This window comes from Equus caballus, chromosome 3, assembly GCF_041296265.1.
Source record: "Equus caballus isolate H_3958 breed thoroughbred chromosome 3, TB-T2T, whole genome shotgun sequence".
In the NCBI taxonomy this organism is placed as follows: Eukaryota; Metazoa; Chordata; class Mammalia; order Perissodactyla; family Equidae; genus Equus; species Equus caballus.
The window spans coordinates 120,710,196-120,728,187 of record NC_091686.1 but is presented as its reverse complement, the minus strand read 5'-3'; the positions used below and the strand labels follow the sequence as shown (position 1 = coordinate 120,728,187).

Below are 17,992 nucleotides of genomic sequence, written 5' to 3'. Positions count from 1 at the left end.
CTTCTATTGTCCTTTAAAATGTCAAGACTAAAGGAATCTGGTGGTGCATTTAAATCTGATCCATGGAGTAGAACAACATAAAGAAGGGGACTTTGGACTCAGACACTGCAGCTTCTAATCCCAGCTCCACCACGGTGCCTTGGGAGAATGAGACAAAGTACCACCAGAAGAGCACCCACTAGGCACCGGCCCCCGAGCAGGCACTCTGCTGGTAGCAAACAGCAAGCAGTCGACGGGTGTGAAGCGTGGCAGCGACAATGAGAACCACTCCCATTTGGGTGTTATTTTAGCTTGTGCAAAGAGCCTTCCCACTCCCCTTCAGGAAGCCTGGCCTACCTCTCAATGTCAACACAGCAAAAGCAAATTCATTAAAAGCAGAAAAGGGGGGAGGGAGTAATCTCCCTCCTCCCAGAAATTAAAGGAGCCAGTGAGACAGTGCAGCCCTAGAGCAAAAATAGAAATATGAAGGAAGGACTCGAAATGCAGAATTCAGAAATAGACTGAACTATATATAAAAACTTGAAATATGACCCAATGAGTAAGCAAGGATTATTTAATCATGGTGTCGTACAAATCAGATATCAGTTTTTCTTAGAAGGCAGAACCACATTGTACTACACCAAAACAAAAATACAGGCAAAATCAGAATTTAACACAGAAATGAAGTTATAAAGGTGTTGCATCAAATGAAGTGCTTGCCTAACCTACTGAGCAAACTGCAGTTCACCCTCCAAAAGGGTCTGGACATCGACAGCTCACCACACGTGAACACATTTTAAACGTTTCCCGGTTCACGCTGCCCAGAATTTCCTGGGCTAGAGCCTCCACCCTGAGTCCCCAGCCCAAACTATGTCTGGGACCCTGCTCTGGGAAAACCCCTGAACCGAACCACGCTGTGAAAAGCCAGGATTCACAACAGGAAGACACAGGGAGAGTCAACGGTACACAAATTTGAGAGTTCTACATTTTTCTAATTAAAAGGAAAATACACTAAGAAACATTTTAGCACATAGTTAAGAGCTCATCTTTGGCAATGTCAAAGGTAATTAGAATTATGAAAACACCATCAACACTCCAACAGGTCAAACTGCAAAAAGCCATAAACACAAGAGGAAACCCTCACAGTAAACAGAGCCCAGAGCCCAACAGGCCTAAGTGAAACTCTGGCTCTGCCACTCACCAGCTGGATCGACCTCAGGGGAGGCCTAACCTTTCTGAGCCTCAACGTCCCTCCCCATAGCAGTAAAATGGGGCAATACCATCTAACTCAGGGGCTGGGAGAATAAAAGAAATGAGAAGGTTTGGTGAAAGCACCAGGACATCCCGCATCTGACACAGTGGTACACAATAAACATGAATTCCCTCTACTTTAGCCACATAAAGACCTGAAGTACCTGCAAAAAGTGAATTTTTAAACTGAAATTTTGACACTAGAATAGACACATAATAAGTGTGTCAAGTGAAACAACACTATTTCACTCATGGCAACCCAAGGACCCCTTCTCTGGATCACCCAGACGAGAGCAGAGGAAGAACGATGCAAGGTCTGACAGAGCCCAAAGCCAGTGCACAGTGGCCTCGTTCTCTGTTCTCTCCTCTGCCTTGGGAGCCATGGAGAGGAGGCTGAGGGCCTCTTCTAAGGAGAAGCTGAACAACCTTTGAGGCCCCACTGGTTCCAAGCTCAGTCTAAGTTCCTTAAACCTCAGGAACAGCGTGTCAGCCTTTAGGGAAATAAACCTAAAAGAGAAAAAGTACTTCTGCTTACAATACACTCTAAAACCAAACTCTGCAAGCGCCAAGGCAACCTGCTCTCAAACCCTTTCACCTGGTGCCACCAGTGCCATAAAACCAGAAGCCGCACTCTAGAGCACCTGCCTCCCGACGGTGCCCTGAAGGGGGAGGCTGCACAAAGTGCATGCTTTGGGGCCAGACTGCAGGGGGGACTTCAGAAGCCCGCCAGGAGGCCAGCTGCCAATGGCCTGCCTCCAAGTCACACGGTTTTTAAAGAGAGATAAGCCTAAATTCCCCGAGCTGGCACAGACGGTCTCTCCAGTGTGTCCCTGTCACCCTCACCTTTGGCAGCACCCAAGCAGACTGCACCACTGCCTGGGGTGCTCTCCCCAGCCCGGCTACCAGCGTCCCTAGGGAGCCGGCAGCCTGTGCAACAAGGAGACAGCACACTTCCAAGGCCACTTCCTCGGAGAAACCTCCCCCATCTCTCCCAGAAAGCTACTGGTCCTCCTTCCTCCTAGGCTCCTTTTGGCCACACCCCTCCTAAAACAACTCTATTTACAGCTGTCCCCATGTCTCTGTGCCCAGGCTTCTAAGCTTTAGGCAGACATAGTGCTAATAATGTCAGGATCTACTGCCTGGCCAAATGCCTGGCATGGATTAAGGATTTAAAAGTCTATTTGCTGAATTAATCATTACTAACAACAAAGTTCTAAATAGGCACGTTTCAGGGACAGCCCATCCAAGAAACATCTGCCGAGAGCTGAGTTCTGTTCCAAGAACAAGGTGAGCAGTGGAGGTAACAAGAGGAGGGAGAATCCCCCCCATTGAGTTCCCGCAGCATGTGCAGACAACAGACACAGCAGGTAAGCCATGACCACCCTGTGCATCGTATCAGCTACTAGACTAGACAGCAAGGTACGCTGTCAACAATCGATGGGTTCAGGAAAGTAAAACAAAATCCTGCCCTCTACAGTTGTTTCCCAAAGTCCACCACAACCCCTGCAGCAGCGGCCATGGCTGTGTGCATCCTCAGGCTGTGAGCGTCCTGCAGCCACAGCCCGGCAGCAGACATGGGAGGCGCTCAATCCAAGTTTAGTTACTAGCCATCGCCTCCCAGACGAGTGAAAGACATACGGACAAGACATCAGGTACGGATAAGAGGAAGACTGTTTTTATCCCAGGCAGCAAGACCATCTGACTTTTATTTACCTGTCACAAAACTGAGTTCTACAGGAAGAAAGAGGACAAATGCCCTGAGAGATTCGAAAACCTTCCCTCCACAGGAGCCACATCGTTAGTTTAATACAAGTCAGGAAGCAGACAGCAGCTCTGCCAGTGACTCCGAACAAGGCTTTGGAAAACAATTCCATCTTGAAGCAACAGTTTAGTTCTCTCCTCCCTAAAAAGTAATGGGACTAGGGTCTTGACTAAGTCTTCATAAATAAATGAAACAGTTTATGAAACCAAAACCACATGACTTAGTTATGTCCCCAGGGAAGAAAATTCACTCTCTGGTGGCTTCAGGGAGAAACAATGCTGCCCACCCACGCGGACATCCTCCAGCACCCCTCTTCCTGTGGCTCCTTCCCCATCCGTGGGGCATGTGCCACACGCAGCCCTCCTTGTCCCAGCTCCTCTCTGGACACTGCAGAGGAGAGCTGCCTCCTCACACTCTCGATAGCACGGGGGACATCCCTGCTGTCCCTGATCCTCCAAGGAGGGTGCCCTCACCTTCAACGTCCAGCATCCATCAACCCAACTCTCCATGATTTCTGTATCCTTACTCTGACGAGTCAAGTGTTCACAGCTCATTTCTATCAGCCATGGCACATCTGTCACAGAGCCAAGTTTCAAGAGGGCAGAACCAGGTCTGCAACACCTGACACCAGACCATCCCCAGGGAACTACAATTTAATGAGTACCAGGCAACTATTCTAAGCACTTCATACACCACTCTGTTTTACAGCCCTCAACAGCCCTGTATGCTAGGAATTAACCCCAGTGCAAAGAGGAGGAAACTGAGGCACGTGGCTCACCAAAGGGCTCCACTTTTATGTGGCAGCAGCTGGAGCTCGACCCCAAGTCTGTGACTCCACGGCCTCTTGGTAAGCTTTGCTGCTTACACAGCCCGAATGCAGACACCCAGCACCCCTCTAACCCTCAGCCCCCCTGTGAAGGAGCAGACTGCATCCTACCACGTCACAGACGGGAACAATTCTGGGCTGAGCCGGATGCAGGGACCTGCCCAAGATTTGCAGGCAGGGCCCCACCTGAGTCTTCTCTCTCCAACATCCACTCATTCTCCACAAGGCCTCCGAGGGTCCTTCAGGTTTCCTGGTGAGGATTCTGGTGGGACTACCAGCCTCCCCACAGGAGCGGCGGCTCCACCAGGCCTTTACCTCAACCCTAGAGAACAAAACTGCTCAGGAGAAACAGGCCAGTCGAGTCTCTGAAATGAGGTTCTCACACCAAGGAGAACCCACTGTGTATGTAACACCTCTCATGTGAATTCGCCTGCTCGGCAGAAGGCTCCACAAGCACCAACCACTGTGAGTTTCTTTCTCTTTTTAACTCAAGTCCTGGCTTAGGCGGAAAAGACCTTGGAAAGAAAGGCACAGGACATTCTGGATCTCAAGTGCCTCAGCATTAACAATTAACGTGAGCAGCCACTCCCGCTCACCAAGTGTGCATTACATGTTGGGCACTGTGTTCCATGTTCACACCCCACCATCTGCATAACCTCCCCAATGGCCCCAAGAGCTCAGGGTACCATCACTACCATGTCACAGACGAGAAGACTGAGGATGAAAGACGTGTACAAAATAGCAGGGGCCGGCCTGGTGCTGCAGTGGTTAGGGGTGCACATTCCACCTCAGGGGCCCGGGGTTCGCCAGTTCAGATCCCAGGTGCGGACATGGCACTGCTTGGCACGCCATGCTGTGGCAGGCGTCCCACATATAAAGTAGAGGAAGATGGGCACGGGTGTTAGCTCAGGGCCAGCCTTCCTCAGCAAAAAGAGGAGGTTTGGCAGCAGTTAGCTCAGGGCTAATCTTCCTCAAAAACAAAACAAAAAAAGCAGTTGTGCTAGGGCTGACCCGGATCTGACTCTACAGAGCTTACTCTTTCCACTGCTGCACAAGTGGACTAAAGTAATGGGTTAATTTTTGTTATATAGAATGGAAAATTCAACTATAAAAGTAGTTTGGTTTTAAATGGGTTATTCTTTCGGATAAAAATAATCCAAAAGAAGAATTTCTTAGAAGCTCAATATATTCCTCTGGAGGGTGAATGGGGTTAAACTGTTGAGGGTCCCCAAAGGCTCCTTCACAACCCTAAGGAACAGACATTTAACTTGCACTGCCCAAAGGAGGTTATGTTTAAAAGGCACAGACAGGACACTCTAAATTAAGGACTTCCCATGCAAGGCTGGGTGGTGGGGAGGCACCAGATAGGGCCGGCCAGCTCAGCCAGCAGGGTTCCCCACTACCCCAAAATGTTTCAGCTACATAAAGTGATTTACCAGAAACAATCATTATAAGCACCTGTAAAGTGACTTGAGAGGCAGGCAACAGGTTAGGAAGACATTCCAATCACTTAAGAAAGCCAACACAATTTACAATCTTAATTATTAAGAGAAACCATTTACTGAACATTTACTGTGCACCAAAAATGCTGGGTGCTATTACACGCTCTAATCACCACAACCCTCCCAAGTACACTGAAGAAACTGTGAGATTCAGAGAGACTGAGTAACTCACCCAAGGTCACAGAGCAACAGAAACTGGATTCAAACCAGGTCTGAATCGAAGCCCAGACATGGCTTGCTGGAATGCTTAATACAGACCGTACACTTTGTGATAATCAATAAACTAAACACAACAATTTTTACACTTCTCTGTATGTATGTTATACTTCAAGAGAAAAGTGTTAAAAATAAAATACACAGGGGGAAAAAATAATGAAGGCTCTGGAGGTAACCTGCCTGGTTCAAATCCCAGCTCCTCCGCTTGTGTGACTTCAGAAGAATTTCTTAACCTCCCTCTGCCTAAATTTCCATGTCAAAAATGGGGACGATAATAGACCTTCTGTCACTAGGCAGCTGACGAGATTAGGGGAGGAACCCTCATAAAGCCTTTAGAATGGTGCCTGGCAGGAGTTAAGCCTTAGAAGATGCTGGCTGGTGTTACCCTTTCCTGGGCACCAGCTAGGGCCAGCCAGCTCAGGCCCACTATTTTAGCAACTCATTTGCATAAGCAAGCCCAGACACAGCCAGCCTGTTTCTGCACAGCCTCACCTACACCCTTCTGTCACTAGTATCTCTCCTCACACCTGCTCTGTGGCACTGAGGGCTGGGCCTCAACTTCCCCACCTGTAGAATGAGGTGATTAGCCCAGCTGATCTACCTGAGTTCCTTCCAGCTTGCCAATCTAGAATTCTAACCAACCCAGGACCTAGAAACTTTACATACGCCCTAAAACAAACATTATCAGACAATGCATAGTCATTTTCCTAAAATCCTCTTCTACACACTATGTATAAATGTCTATTTTGACGACAAATCTTCTCCAAGTTCTCAAAGCTCCACAGCACCCACAGCATGCTGGGCAGGCAGCCCCTGTGCTGAGGCTGGGGACAGGATGGTCAGAAGCTCTGATCAATAGGGAGGACAGATTCTAAAACAAGTTGCTCTGATAAGCTGTGTCCTAACTGTTACATAGCCTTCAACAGAGCACAAGCGAGGGGAAGTGGAGGGTGAAGGCTGGGAACTCACCCACTGGACAGAGGGGAGAAGGGCAGTGGGCTGGAAGGATGGAGAGGTGGAGGGGTGGAGGGGAATTGCAGGGGATCAGAAGCCAGGTGAGGCAGCACCGATGCTAACCTGAGAGGGTGGGCTGGGGGCAGACTGTGAAAACAGCTTCCAGCACCAAGCAAGCCCAGCTCAGCACAAAGCAAAGTGCTGAATGGGGACATGCCAGGACTTGCTGGACCGTGGAGGACACTAAGGTGGGCAGAGCCTGGCCCAGTGACCTGCCTCTCTCCAGCTGGGTGACTGTGAGCCAGAGACTTTACCTCCCTTAATGCTTCCCAAAGGATGTATTCACTCAGAAACTCTGAGCCCAAAGTACATGCCAGGTTCTCATTAGGGCTGGAGATCAGATGGAGCCCACAATCTCAAGGGGTTAAACATACACGACAACGAAGACAGCCTTGGAGGTGAGGAGGGAGGAGAGGGAAACAGGTGAGGCAGGGGGTGAGAGGAAGTTGGGAAGAAGTCATACCCAAACTTGAAACACGGCTTGGTAGTGCCCAGATAAACTGGGCAAGAGGAAATGTTCCGGGATTGCTGTAAGGACTAGCCGGGTCCTTGCAAAGCACCTGCCAGTGTGCGGCAGCAACCCATCCTCCATGAAGGCAGCCAGACGACAAGGAGATGCTAACATCCTGCAGACGCCAGCCCCAAGACACCACCCCGTCAGCGAGCCTCAGTAAATAAAACAAGTCCACGCCCAGGAGCCTCTGGCGCAAAGACCCTTCCAAAGCTAGGCTTCCAATTCTACTGGAGAAAAGTGTGCCCTGTGCAACTTGAAGGCAGAAATGGACTCAGTGGTCAGGCAAGGAGCCGGCCATTACAACGCCCTCGGCCGCTCCTTGGTCTGGACTCTGCAGGCCAGCCCTCTGGCTTCCTGATGCGCCTTCCTCATCACAGCCTCACCCCTACAGCTTTGAGCCACCCGCCATTCCTTCCTTCTTCCTCGTGGCAGCTCCCTGCCCAGCCAGGGCCACCTGGGAGGGCCCCACCACCACCAAACACAATCACTCTCTCTCTCACACATGCTCCGGCCTCTCAGCCCCTCAGTGGGAAGGACCCCCAGGCCGGGGTCTCTGAAGCAGAGGGGGTCTGTTGCCCAGGAATGGAGGTCTCTGAGGCAAACGGGAATCCTTGGCCCAGGGGATCGGAGGAGCCAGGTCTGCAACCCAGGGAAACGGACTCTGAGAGGGAAGAGGATTGGGAGCTCCAAAGTGGAGGACCCTCAAGGTAGTGGGGATCACAGGGGTCAGAGGCTCCAACGTGGGGAAGGCTCCAGGGTGGAGCAGTTCCCATCGGTCAGGACTCCGAAATGGAGGGGTCCTGGGGGTCGGGGACCTCGAGCTGGAGGGAGTCCCTGCAGGTCCAGGGCTCCTGGGGGTTAGGAGGCTCCACTGTGGAGGAGGCTCTGAGGTGGAGAGGGTTCCGTGAGTCAAGGACTCTGAGGTGGCCAAGTCCGGGGCCGCTTGGTGGAGAGAACCTCTGGGGTCAGGGCTCGAGGTGGAGGGTGTCCGGGGGTTCGGGGGCTCCGAGGTGGTGGGGGTCCCGGGGTTCGGGGGCTCCGAGGAGGAGGGCGTCCCGGGGATAGGGGGTTCCGCGGTGAAGGGGGTTCAGGGGGTCGGGGGCCCGAGGTGGAGGGAGTCCCGGAGGTCAGGGGCTCCGAGGTGGACAGAGTCCCTCGGATTGGGGGCTCCGAGGTGAAGAGGATCTCGGGGATCGGGGGCTCCGAGGTGGAGGGCATCCCGGGGATGGGGGCTCGGAGGTGGTGGGATCCCGGGGATAGGGGGCTCCGAGGTGGAAGGCGTCCCGGGGATGGGGGCTCCGAGGTGGTGGGATCCCGGGGTTCGGGGGCTCCGAGGTGGAGGAGATCCCGCGGATCGGGGCTCCGAGGTGGTGGGATCCCGGGATTCGGGAGCTCCGAGGTGGAGGGGATCCCGCGGATCGGGGCTCCGAGGTGGAGGAGGTCCCGGGGCCCCGGGGCTCCGAGGTGGGGGGGGGGGGCCTGGGGATGGGGGACTCCGCGGTGGAGAGGCTCCTGGGAGTCGGGGGCCCGAGGTGGAGGGGGTCCCGGAGGTCGGGGTCTCCGAGGTGGCGGGGCCGGGGTGCGGCTCCGGCGCCGAGCGGGGGTCCTTTCCGGGCCTAAGAGCCCCGCGCGTCTGAGGGGGAAAACTTTTCGTCAAGTTCCGGAAAAGGAGCGTGTCAGGGAGCGTCCCTCCGCGGAGCGCACGAGCCGAGTGCCGCCCGAGCCCCGCGACGCTCCCCGGCCCCCTCGCGTTCCCCGGGCGCGGGTGAAAGCGGCGGCCGCGCGGCGAGGGGCGCCCAGTCAGGACCCGCACCCGCGCGGCTGCCCCGCCCCGCCCCAGGCCGCCTCCCTGCTCCGGCCGACGCGGCAGCAGGTGGCAGCAGCCCGCGCCCCGGCCGCCTCCCTGCCTCGCGGCCCAGCCCCCGCCGGAGGCCCTCAGTACCCGAGTCAGCGCGGCTCCGACGCCATCCCGGGGCCCGCGGGCCCGCAGCCCAGGCGCCGCCGGACCCGCAACTCGCGCGGCGAGGACGCCTGGCACGCAGCAGGTGGCGGACAGGGCCGGCAGGTGCGCGCGAGCAGCCTGCGGCCAACAGCGGCGCGCGCCCTCGCCCCGCCCCGCCCACGCCCCGCCCCGCGCCCCGCCCCCTACCCGCCCCGGCCGCTCTTCCGCCCGGGCTGCCGTCCCCCGCCGCACCGCAGCCGCTCCTCGAGCTCGGCGCTCGCCCCACCGCCACTCCCCTGGCCGGCCTAGCCTCCCGCCGCGGGCCCCGGAGCGGCGTCGCCGGCCCTTTTCTCTCCCAAAGGCCAAGCAGAGCCGCGAGAGGAGGTCTGAGGGGCTCTTCGTGCCCGCAGAGCCCCCGTGGACACCCTCCAGGGGCCTCCTTACCTGGTCGGCTCCACCCGCGGCCATCTTGGAAGTGGGAAGCGGCTGGGAGGGGGAAGGGGCACGAGCGGGCCGGGACCAGGCGTGGGGAGCCGAGCGGCGGAGCGCATCGATGAGCGCCCGTGCCCGGGCAGGTGTGCGGAGGAAGAAGGGCCCGGCCTCCACCGGGGGGCAGGCGGAGGTCGGTGTGGGCGAGCCCCGAGCTCGGCCCGGGACGTGAGGCCTCGGGAACTTCTCTTTGGCATCCTCCCGGCCAGCCCTAATCTTTTAATCTGTAAAAACGGTCTTTTCTGGTAGCTCTCTTTTCTTGAGCTCTTACACAGTTTCTAGCGGTGTAGTTCCCGACCTTTTGTGCACTTTAGTATCGCCTGGGGATCTTAGAAAGTTACAAAGCCCCGGCCACGCCCCAGGCCAATTAAATCATAGTCTCTGCAGGTGAGATATATGCCAGCTTGTTTCGGAAGCTGTGCAGACAGGTTTGGGAACTGCTGGCCTAGCGTTTATGTGCATTATTTGACGTCAACATTGCGGAGACAGGGTCTGTGATCAAAGCCGTTGTACAGAGTAGGAGATGAAATCTTGTGCCCAAGGTCCTAGGACAGGTCAGTAGCTGAGAGAGGTCAGAAGCCAAATACCCCGCCCCAGACCGCCTTCCAAGACCTTGCAAGGCCCTGAATTCTTAAGAAAGCTCTTGTTAGCTGGTAATTGACCCTCTTTCATCTCCCTTCAAGAATGTAGGCTCCCTGAGCCAAACTCGCCTTATCATGTTTACTGCTGTGTTCCCTGGGCCTGGCAAATAGTAGGCACTTAAATATTCGTGGAATTATTATATTCTGGGGACATCAAGGCAAGCAGAAAGACTCCAGCGAAGGCCTCCATTCTACAGTAGACTTGGCTCCTACAGATCAGGAGCCCCAAGGTCTGTCACAGGCAGAATTACCAGAGAGGAAACCTCAGAGAGCCAGACCAGCTGACTCTGAGGGGACTTGATAGCAGAGTGGCCAGGGCCAGGAAGGGTACCCTCTCCATCACAGAAAGCATCTGGAAGCATGCATGCAAGATTAATTTGTCTGGGCTGTGGTTGTTGTTGGGGTTGGGCCAAAGAACCCCTGACTGTTTCTCCTGTCTCATAGCTCTGAAAACTCTTAGCAGTTTTTAGTTATGATGGCAGGAGGGGCGAGAACTTCAAAAAAGCAGTCTCTTGATAGAATACATTAACACCCCTCACAGAGCATGGTGCATAGGAGAAGCTTTATAAATGCTTACATTTCTGGGTGGTTTTAAGGAAAAGTAATACCAGATCTCCTTCAATCCTGGAGTGCCCTCCCAGCTTATTTTAAGAAAACACTAACAGGAAAGTACTGACTTGCTTCGGTCCTGACTTAATTAGCAATTTATTACATCAGATTAATAAATCTCCTTTTACACTGTTCCTTGTGACTCACCAAATCCCTTCCAGCCCCCATTCTGAGTCTTAAGGTTTTCAAACCCCACCATGACAAAGAACCGTTGTTCTGAATCCAGAACCAAAAAGGGCGAGTTCCACGGGTTTGCATTTGGCGCCCTCTGTCTTCCTTTTCTTCACCCTCTCCCCATCTGGCTCCCACCCACCCCACCCCCAGCCCAGAGCCCCTCCCTGGAGGCCGTCAGTCAGTCAGTTATCCCCTCAGTGTGTTTTGACCCGTTTCTTACCCCTTGTCATCAGCACCCAAAAGTGTTCTAGATAAATCCTCATTGCAACTTAAGTCTACCAAAATTAAAATTACAGTAAACGGGATTAGCTGCGAGGACGTGTGCACTCAGGTGCCCTCTCAGAACCTCAGTTGCCTCCCGGCCCCCAGCTATGTGTGGAAACAACTCTCTCACCCATTCAGAAGATATTTATGGAGCTCACATTTAGGGGCTGGGGAAGAGTTGGGGGCAAAATGCATGTTTGGAGCCTAGATCCCCAAGTCTCCCGAGAAGAGACGCTAAGGGGGCTTGGCAGAGCAGGAGGCTTCTGGCCTGGGCCCTGTGCCCACCTCCTACCCCACCTGACCTCCAGCTTTTCCCCATCTCCTTTTCTGGGCCCCCGTTTCCCCTCTGGATAATGAGAGGGGTGGGCTTAAGGATCTGTGAGGGTCCTGCCAGCTCTGACACTCTGCATCCAGTCGGGTAACCATTTTCCTTGCAAGGGGATGTGGCTGCATTTCTGAGATGCTACATCTGTCTGCCCCTCGAGATGGAGGCTCCATGAGGGTAAGAATTGTGGGCAGTCAGTCACTCTGGTGTTCCCAGAGCCCGGGACGGGGCTGGCACATGGTGGGCTCAGAAGTGTTTTCCGTGGATCTCAGACATCCTGGGAAGGGCATTCCTGCTCTTGCTCAGCAAGCTTAGAGAGGCTCAGAGGTCAGGCCTGAAGAGGTCCCTGTCTGGGGTATCTGAGGAGTCGCGGGGCCTCTCCTCTCCTTGGTGGCCTGACCAACACACTTTCTCTACATTATATCGCTGGAGAGGCTCCAAGCAAATACGCCAGAAACAGACAAAGCCAGTTTTTCACATGTACCCGTCACTGCCATTTACTCTGACTCATTTAATCCTCACACGACTCCAGAGCTGGAAGGTGCTGTGAGCCTCCTAGGGATGGGGAACACTGAGTGGGAGACGGAAGGTTTCTGGACACACCTGAGCGGGGGTTAGCCAGGCCCAGGGGCTGCCATGCACCAGACCTGTGCCTGGAACCGAGGAGAGGGAGCTCAAGGCCTGGTGCCTGTCTACATGGAGCAACAGCTCTGTGTTCCTCGAAGGAACGATGACGTGGGTGAGAATCACTCTGGGAACCTGGGGGTTACGTCGGCACGGGGGAACGGGAGCAGAATGTTTGGAGCTTTATTAATTTAGATTTATCACACAGCCAACATCACAGCCCAACTCCTTATCCTCCAGATGGAGAAACTGAGGCCCAGGGAGGAGAGGCTTACAGAGTGAGGGAAAACCGGAGCCAGGACAAGAACCCCGCCTTTTCCTCTGCTGCCCAGGACCCCCACAGCGGGCGTGCCTTGGAACGGGGAACCTCTAAAACCACCCGTTCTGTGGCCCTGGTGGCAGGAAGTAGAGGCTCTTGAAGGGCATTTGTTTGTGCGTAAATGCTAGTGGTTCTGGAGCGCCACAGGGAGACACCTGGACTGTCCATTCGAAGGCACGGCTGCGCGACGGGCCTCCCACGCCGGCAGAAGCAGCTCTGGGTGGGAGGTTTTAGAACTTCGTCACGGCACGAGGAGGCATTTACTCTGCGAACTTACCTGAAAAGGGCTGGGTGCAAAATTGAGCCTACAGGATGACGTTAACTCTGAAAAACGTCCATATAAAATAGCCTGTGAAAGGTTTTTCCCATGTGTGCTCTATAGTTTTGTTAATTTTCCATTTTTCTACAATAATCTTATTTTATCTTTATCTTTATATTTTATGTTTATAATCAGATAGAAGATCTTTACTAAAATAAGGTGATGCAAGGGAACAGGATGACAGGTCTGCAGGGAGAATACGCTCACCCTTCGTTCCCACGCTCTTCTGGAGCACCCATTGTGTGAGGGGCCTGTGCTCAGGGCTGGGTGTGAGTAGGTGCAGGCGGAGTCCCAGTCTTCCTGAAGGCTGTGGTTTTAGTGGGAAAAGGAGACACTGATTAAACATTCACATAAACTAGATATACTGCAACTGTGACCCATGTTACAAACGTATACTGGGAGGGTAGGGGTGGGCAGGGTTGGCATGGTCAGCGAGGCTGAGACCTGAAGGCTGACGGGAATAATTCAGGGGAAGAGGGGAGGAAAGAGCATCCCAACAGAACAAATGGCAAGTGCAAAGGCCCTGTGGAGGGGGTGGGAGCAACAGGGGGAAGGACCCACTGGCAAGGCTGGAGCTGAGATGGGGGTAGATATGAGGGGATGAAGTCAGATTTGCATTTTGCAATGATTGTCCTTTCTGCGGTGCAGAGAATAGCTGGGCACCTTGAAAACACAGTTCAGAAAGGCCAGCAGGAAGGCACCTATGAAGAAGGGATACAGGCAGGCGTAGGGAAATGAGACTCCAGAGGCTAGAGGAGGCCTACACAGATCTGTGGAGCCCATAGATGCTTCTCAGGAGCTCGGGAGTCTAGGAGGAGGCCCAGGGTCTGAAAGGGCGGGAAAGCTCCTTCACCTCCACCGCATCAGCCGGCCCGTAAGTAAAGCTCAGCAAGGCTTGGGCATGGGCAAAGGGGCATGGATGCTGATTTTACACTCCACCGTCAAGGGGCGGCTCCTCTTCCTTAAAAGTGCTCATGGTGAACTGGACAGGGCTGAGCGGCTGCTGACCCTCCGCCTCTAGGTGAGTGGCCCTGCATGCCCATGCCGGGCAGAGGCTGGGGCTGCTGTGGGCCTGGGAGAATGCGTGTGGGCTTCCAGGCAGTGCGGTACCAGCAGAGGTCCCGTCTCTGCCTCCACCCTGAGCCTGGCCTAGGGGCCCAGGCTGTGCAGGCAGAGACAGAGGCCCACACATCTGCTGCCACCTTCCGTTCGGATTCCACCCAGACTCCTTGGAATTAGGCTCCACTGCTAACCGAAACCTCACTCTTTCCACTTCTAACTTATTTTTTAAAAATCCTTAGGGGGTCGGCCCAGTGGCGCAGCAGTTAAGTTTGCACGTTCGGCTTCGGCAGCCCAGGGTTCGCCGGTTCGGATCCCGGGTGCGGACATGGCACCGCTTGTCAAGCTATGCTGTGGTAGGTGTCCCACATATATAGTAGAGCAAGATGGGCACAGATGTTAGCTCAGGGCCAGTCTTCCTCAGCGAAAAAGAAGATTGGCAGCAAATGTTAGCTCAGCGCTAATCTTCCTTTAAAAAAAATCCTTAGAACCGTTTTTATTGTAGAAAATTTCAAATATTTGCAAAGTAGAGTGAACGGTGTAATGAACCCCAGGTACCCATCTCAACACTGGTCAATATTCTGCTCTTCCTATCGCCTCCCCATATTCTCATTGTTTTCATTTTTCCTGGATTCATTCAGAGTGTGTCTCAGATATCGCAGATCACATGAAAATAGTTCAGCTTGTTCTGTGCACCTCTCTAGTAGGAAGTCTTTTTTTTGAGGCATAATCACAATACCACCAGCATAATAAAATTAACAATAATTCCTCAATATATTCTAATACTCCAATTATCTTTAAAAAATGACTTCTTATGGTTTGTTCAAATCAGTTTCCAAAGGCCACACACTGCCTCTTCTGTCTCTTTTGATCTCAAATAGTTCCCGCTTCCTTGGTTTGCTTTCCCTCGGCCATGTGTTTGTTGATGACGCCAGGTCATTTGTCCTGTAGAATTTCCCGCATTATGGGTTTGGCGGATTATATCCTTGTGGTGGTGCTGGACAAGGTCCTCTGTCTCCAGGATCTCCTATAAACTCAGTTTCATCTCAAGCAGAGGTTCCAACCAGGGGCAGTTTTCCCCCGGGGGACATTTGGCAATGTCCTCTGAAAAGGGCCCCTTAGGAAGCGCTGAGCTGAGGGATGGGAGCAGGGACCAGTAGAGGCACATCTAGGTGTCACTCCCAGCATCCACACAAGTGTCCTTCCTATGCATCCCATGAGGAGTGGACGGCTCCTCCCACTTTTATCGACGTCCTCTTGGACCAGTGGTTCCGGTGCTGTGGGCCCATCACCTGATGGCTTAGCAGCCATTCGTGATCATCGTTTAGACCCAACCATTAGGGTTGCAGAATGTGAGCCCTATTATTTTTTTTAGCATAATGCAATTATGACTTTCATACTTCCTCATGTACAGTTTACAAAGGGCTTTCCCATCCAGGATGGAATAACCAAACTCACTGCCAAGCTGGAGGTGGGACAGATAACCTAATAACTTTCTCCAGACGAGGAGACTGAGATCAGAGGAGGGCAGTGGTTTTCGGAAGACCCCATAGCTCAATAATATCTGCAGGCTAAGCCTGGGCATGGTCACCACCCAGAGCTCCATTCACAGGAGTATACTGAGCTCATTCAACTATAGAGAAGGAAGGAATTGCCATGGTGAGCTTGTTTTAAAAGCTACAAAAGTTCTAGAAGATTCTCTGATGTGTGTCTGCTGATTCTAAACTCTCTATCCAACCTTGGAGACCATGGCTCACCCACGACACACATGGTGGCCCTGCTCATACCCCTTCATGCTCCCTGCTGCTTCCAGGATGAAATCCACATCCTTTCAAGAGGGGTTCATGGCGAACAAGGCATTCACGAATGCCCTCCCATCTCTCTATTCTCATCTTTCCCACAGCACTGACCTCCCCCCGTCCTAGTCACACCCAACTGGGACACCAAAGATCAGAGTCTGATAAACTAACCTTCTGGTATGGCTTGGCCAGTTGATTTCGGTGGGCGCTAATAAGGGAATTAGCCCGTCCAGCACCCATATGTGCAGGCGTGTTATTCCCTTCTTTTTTTCTCCCCAAATCCCCCCAGTACATAGTTGTATATTTTAGTTATAGGTCCTTCTAGTTGTGGCATGCAGGACACCGCCTCACCGTGGCCTGATGAACAGTGCCATGCCTGCACCCAGGATCCGAACCAGCGAAACCCTGGGCCGCTGAAGTGGAGCATGTGAACTTAACCACTTGGCCAGGGGGCCGGCCCCCACACGTTATTCCTTTTAATTCTGGAAAGTAACTTTCACCTTCCCAATTTTACAGATGAGGTAACTGAGGCCCAGAGAGGGCGAATGGCTTGCCGAAGGCCCCACAGTGGGAGCCAGGACTAATTAAGAGCCAGGCCGTCTGGCCCCAATGCTGGGCTCATCATGCTGCCCCATGCAGCCTCTCTCCATAGGGCTGGGAGGTGGTCTTGGCCCTGGAAAGAGAGAGAGGAGGCCCCCACTCCACACTCTGTCCAGGCTTCCCGTTTCAGGGAGGCTGTGCCCCGGCTTTGGTTTCCCCTGCTTTCTGTTATCTGCAGCCACGCGGGACAGCAGGAAGCTGCCAGAAAGGAAACCATCTTGTCAACGGCCAACCTGCAGTCAAGGGGTAGAAACAGATCCTCGTATGTCCCTTCTGGATGAAATGTGTGACTCATTCCGCAGGAAGGGCCACACTCCCTTTGAGTGTGTAAAGTCGGTGACTGTGCCTCTGCCCCCTGCCCTGCCTAGAGAAGCCACGTTGCCCGTCGGAGCAGAGCTGGGCCTGCATGCTCCCCTCTGCACCAGCAGCCTACCAACTCCCGAGGTCCTGGAGTGGGACGGGGCTGAGGGGCTGCGAGGCAGGGCAATTTGGGAGCAAGATAAGGAGGAGCCTTCTGATGAAGACGGCTGCCCAGGCTTGGAGGGGTCTCACCCACTTCCTTTGAAGTCCTGAAAAATTCAGAACAGTCATAGCGCAGGCAGGCTGGAGAGCCCTCTGAAGTTTATCTGGGAGAGATGAGAGAGGACACTGTGATATCTTTATTGCCAGAGAACTAGGACTGAGGGAGGTTTACTGATTTAGAAAAAACATAATTTATTACCAGCATCAGGTTTAGGGCCTAGCACATAGTGGGCTGTTGATACATGTTTGCTGATTGAATGAATGTTTCCAAACCCTATTTGCAACCAAGGCCCAGGGGACCTCTTTTTCTTCCTAATTAGCAGCTTGATGCCAACATGAAGATACCCTGGCCTCCAAAAGACCCCAACCTGCTGTCCCCATTTCCACGGTGACAACTTGGTAAGGTCAAGTCATAGAAGGGCAGCAGGCAATGATGCTCCACTGCTCACCAGCCTCATTCAGCTCACCCAGGTAACATAACGCCCTTCCACTTGCGATGCCATTAAGCCTGGGAGAAGCATTTGCAAGCCGGGGACCTGAGTTCAGTGTGAGGAAGTCACACAGAGGCCCAGGTCTCCCCGCTTCCTCCCCAGCTCGGGAAGGGGAGGCATGGGGGAGTGGGTCTGGGGAACTGAGGAGCCCCGAAGGTCACCTGAGATTCTATAAACACCTGCTCCACACGGAAGAGGCCAGGCTCCCCCCACCTCCCTGGTGGGGCCTGATGGGGGAGGGGGGAGGGGAAGGGCTGCCTGCAGGACCGGCTGGCCAGCAAAACTGAGACTTTCAAGGAGGGCATCGAGAGGGGCGCAGGTGTGAGGGGCTGTGCACTGGAGCTAAGAGCCAGGGTCTGCCACTATGAGCCTGTCACCTGGCAGGGTCCCTAACCTCTCTGAGCAGTTCCCAGGGCTGTGATCACTATGGGCTGGAGTGAGGCCCGAGGAGCAAGCACAGGCCAGCCTCCAGCGTGTGAGGCCGCCTGGAGCAGGCCCAGCTGCTGCGCTGCTCCTGTTATCACTGGCTTGCAGCTTGCAGTTTGTGGGAGGATGCTGTGGTCATGCCTGACATTCTTGACCAGCAGGAACTGGGTCCTGAGCAGACCCAGCAGGTGTCCCCAGGCCCATGATGGGAGGAGCTGAGAGTCAGGCCAGAAGGGGGCCAGGACTTGCTCAAGGCCCTCTGTGAGCCGGGGGTTTATGGCGCACAGTCCAGGGTTCTTTCAATGCTGCTTCCTCTTCAGCAAAG

At 53.7% G+C, this 17,992-nt stretch overlaps 1 protein-coding gene across 7 annotated transcripts in view; it reads right to left on the bottom strand.

The window, feature by feature from the left end:
- TBC1D14 (TBC1 domain family member 14) overlaps positions 1-9,594 on the bottom strand; it is a 103,116-nt gene extending 93,522 nt beyond the window's left edge. For 3 of the 7 annotated variants that reach the window (XR_011437249.1, XR_011437251.1, XM_023638404.2), the window contains exon 1: positions 9,007-9,191. The gene's annotated coding sequence lies outside the window, so the exon portion shown is untranslated. Of the gene's footprint in view, positions 1-9,006; positions 9,199-9,450 lie in introns of those variants that run through there. The other 4 variants (XR_011437250.1, XM_070262757.1, XM_001499966.7 and 1 more) reach the window with 3 other exon arrangements.
- Between the last annotated feature and the right edge of the window lie 8,398 nt (positions 9,595-17,992).